This window comes from Myotis myotis, unplaced genomic scaffold, assembly GCF_014108235.1.
Source record: "Myotis myotis isolate mMyoMyo1 unplaced genomic scaffold, mMyoMyo1.p scaffold_m19_p_5, whole genome shotgun sequence".
In the NCBI taxonomy this organism is placed as follows: domain Eukaryota; kingdom Metazoa; phylum Chordata; class Mammalia; order Chiroptera; family Vespertilionidae; genus Myotis; species Myotis myotis.
The window spans coordinates 18,714,406-18,718,838 of record NW_023416357.1 but is presented as its reverse complement, the minus strand read 5'-3'; positions in this window follow the sequence as shown (position 1 = coordinate 18,718,838).

Genomic DNA, 4,433 nt, shown 5'->3' with positions numbered 1-4,433 from the left:
TCTATTCCTCTCCCTTCCTCTCTGTAAAATATCAATAAATTATATATTTTTTTAAAAAGGAAAATTAATCAATAATTGTTTAAAGAAACCAGTACAAAATCCATATTTTATTCATTTATTTCTAGACTCTCATAAACTCTTAGGGGAGAAAAAAATCTACCAGACTGAAAAAGAAGAAAAAAATTATTAGTTTTTGTGTGTTTTAATTTTACTCAAACACTCAGTTATAAGACAAAACAAAGGCACACTTTTTGTTTTTTTTGTTTCGTTATTTTTAATTATCTGCTTCTTTTGCATGGTGATTAAAAATTCACATAAAGCTATAAGTAGATATAAACATATTATCTCCATTTGAAATGTCAAGAGTTCTAAAACGGATACATCTTAATGAATGATTCACACTATTATTTATCTTTGCAATGGCATCATTACAAAGATCATTTTGAGCAGCTATAGAATTTGAGAACCCTAGAAGCTCCATGACTCACTCTCAGTGTTAGAATTCTAAGATGCCTTTAAGATTTCTATCCCTTTGTTGTACTGGTACAATGCAATACCTAAAGCTGTAGAAATGATGGATTTTATTCCCATGAATAGGTTACTTTATAAGGCACAGTTGACCTTAAGATAGTGAAGTAATCCAGGTGGACATGACGTAATTACATGAGCCCTTGGGGAAAACACACAACACACACACACACACAAAAAAAAACACACACCAAAAACAAGAGTAAAGAGTTTTCTTAGGCTGGAAACAGAGAGGAAGTCTTAGATTTGAAGCAAGCAAAGGATTCAAAGTACCATTGCTGGCTTGAATATAGACAAAGCCATGTAGCAAAAAATGGAGGCAGCTTTTTAGAGTTAAGAGTGGCCCCCAATAAACCAATCTCAAGGATAAATAAAGAGACCTCAATACTGTAACTACAGGAAACTCAATTCTGACAATGACTAGAATGAAGTTGGAGCAGATTTTTTCCCCACTCCTCCAGGTGAGAACTTGGACTAGCATATACCTTGATTTCAGCCTTGTGATACCTTGAACAGAGAACTCAGTAATGCCATCAATTTGCTTCTTACCTACAGAACCATATTGTTTTATAACCCTTAGTTTGTGGTAACTCATTATGTAACAATATAAATTAATATAGCTATATTATTTCATGCGTTGGAAATGATTAGAAAAAAAATGAACTCTCCAAAAATAAATTGTATAATTCACTATTTTGTGTCATAGAGAAAGAATTTTAAAAATTAGCCATTTTTCCATAAATAATTAGCACTGATAATATCACAACCAGATGGAAACACTCTTATTCACAACTTGATAGTAGAAATTCAATAACTTTTCTGTAAACTTTGCAAGAAACTATTTTTCATTTACGTTATGTCCAAATAAGGTAAATGACTTTTTCCAGAAAGATGAGCAAGCATTTTATATGTTCTAATAAGAGTGTAACAGAAAGATTTATTTGTGAAATTATAAAAATGCACAGATATTCAATTCATAATATGACATAGCATAACATTTCTGAGCCTACTTCTTTAAGGGTAGGCTATTCTGTAGGCATCTACCTGCTTCTGACCATGAAGATTCTCTTAAGGCTTTGCAATAATCGCTTTGCATAAATAGTAATATTCACTAATACAACATATTGTTTATACCACAACGTAATGGAAGGAGTATGTAAAGAAAGTTGTGATATGAGAATAATTTGTTGAGTGGCTATCTGAGAAAACAGATTTGAACATTATAATTTTGAATTTGTATTAAAAAGTGGGGAATGTCTGTACTGATTACAGGAAAATGAGGCTTAGGACAGAACAACTGATTAAGAGGAAATTTTAGTACTTAATAATGACATGGGCCTTCACCACACATTATTCTGTTAAAATAAAAGAAAACCATATTTTGGAAATTAAACTGGTCATGTTTGGCCAAAGACTGAAATACAATGTTGATTGGCCTTTGCTAATTAACCAAATGATAAACTGTGGTTCACTAGCTTGAAAGTATTTGAATTTATTTTATATGTTTGTAATATCCCCTAATGGGAAACATGTCTAATTAAGTATAAAAAGAGAATGGAGAAGTTGAAAACATTCTGACATGTTAATTATCTTGGTATTTTTCGTAGGCTTCCCTTTGTATCCCAGAAAAATTTGTACACTTTTCATTAATTTATATACATTTTCTGTGTTTTCTCCCCAAATCTCCTACATTCTACAAGTTAAGACATAACCCTCACCCCTCCGAAACTCATAGCCAAGCGGGAATGTAGACCACACACGAATTCTTACAGTGAATAAGATCTGTAGTTTTACTTAGGAAAAAAGACAGACTCCTTCATGCACTGAAGAGGGAACGTCCATCACTGCGTCAGAGTGTGAAGAAAGATTTACAAAGCAAAGCCCTTTGAGCTGCATCTTGTTAGAAAACTGAGCAGAGAAGAGCGATAGGTTATTCCAGACAGAGAGAAAGGAAGGTACAGAGACATGAAACAAATGCTATGGCCCAGAAAGCAGATTAATTCAGAATCACTGGAGAGGGATATGGGAAATTATCAGTAAATACGCCGCCATATTGAAGACCATCCAAATAGATGATATTACTATATCCTCATTTGTTTATAATGAATTGGCTTCCTCCAATAATCAAAACCACAGTGTGAATTTGAATTTAACCTTAGAATAATTGCTTCTAGGAGTACTACATGATTTTAGCCTCACCACTTTTCAGTCTGTGTTCCTAGTACTCACAGAAAGAACTTCACATTCATCTCTTTGTTTAATTCTCTTCAGTGGTGCTCATCCACTTACAAGACACCCTTTTGTAGAGGAGATGAATTTTTCTTCATCTGCTTAGAGCCTCATCATGTCAACATATAAAACCAAGTATTTAGTCATTTCTAAGATCATTAAGGGCAAAGATGTATCACCCTAGCTGGTTTGGCTCAGTGGATAGAGCTTCAGCCTGTGTACTGAAAAGTGCTGGGTTCAGTTTGGGTTAAAGGAACATGCCTGGGCTGCCAGCTTGATCCCTAGTAGGGGGCGTGCAGGAGGCAGCCAATCAAAAATTCTCTCTCATCATTGATGTTTCTCTCTCTCTCTCCCTTCCTCTCTGAAATCAATATCCTATCTAATAATAGAGAAACATGGTAATTAGCGTATGTCCGCTACCCTTTTCATTGGCTAATCAGGGCAATATGCAAATTAACCGCCAGCCAAGATGGCAGCTAATTTGCATACTGCAGGAAGGGCGGGACAGTGCCAACGCCAGCTCGCCTCTATCAGGGGCTGGTGGCAGAGGTCCCCGCCCTCACCCGGGCCTCCTGCGGGGGACCCGGGGATGGCGGGTGGGACCGCGGTGATTGGGCACCCTCCCCTGTATCCCCTGTGTGAAGGGACACAGCGCGGCAGCAGTGTTCGGCTGGCCAGCGCATCCTATGTGCCACCCAACCCGGGGTGGGTAGGTCGCTGGCAGCCTCCATCAGTGCCTCAAGCCCCAGCAGCAGCAGCAGCAGCAGCAGCAGCAGCAGCAGCAGCAGTGGCAGTAGTGGTGGCGGCAGTGCCCTCGACCTGCCTGCCCAGGTGTGAGTGGCCCCAAGCGAGCAGTGCATTCCATCAGCCACCACCCGGGCACACATGCATGCAGTTGAAGAACACCGGCTCAGGCCTGTGGGAAAGCAGGTGCTGTGAGCTGGTGATCCCAAAGGCCTGATAGCCCGGCAGTGGAGGCGGTGTTGGGACTGGGGAGTGGTGAGCGGGCAGAACATGGCCCTTATTGGGCCAGTCGCTATGACACCCACTGTAGCCAGCACACCGCCTGATCAGTTGGTGGGGCCAGCAGCCAACCTCGCAGCCCCTCCCCGCTGCAGGCCTTCCCCTGATCAGACTCTCCCATCCACATCAAGAGCAGGGCGAACAGAGCCTGGACCCTTCCTGGCAGCCCTGAGTTCCTGGTGTTGAGAATTCTGATGGCCCTGCCCAGAGAGTAGAGGTGCCTAAGGGGCAGGGACAGGAAACACAGGCCTCCAGGGAGCACTGCAGAGTTGGCGATGAGAGGAGAGGGCCTGTGAAGGGGGAGAAGGTGAAGCCAGTGGACATCGGCCCAGAATCCAGCCCTTCCCCTCCAGAGGCAGCAGGACCTAAACCCAGAACCCCAGCCCAAATTGGAAGAGCCTGAGGGAGCTTCAGGAAGCTCTATGCAAAGCTGCACATTGAGAACGAGAGACTTCGTGAGGCCCTGACCCAGACCACACTGCGGCTGGCGCAGCTCAAGGTAGAGCTGGAGCGCACCATGCAGAGGCAAGAGTGCTTTGCAGAGAGGCCGGCCATCCTGGAGCTGGCGAGATTCGAGTGCAGGGCCCTGGAGTGCAAGGCCGCTGAACTGGAAGAGGAGCTAAAGGGCCTGTTCAATCTCCGAGCTGTCAACC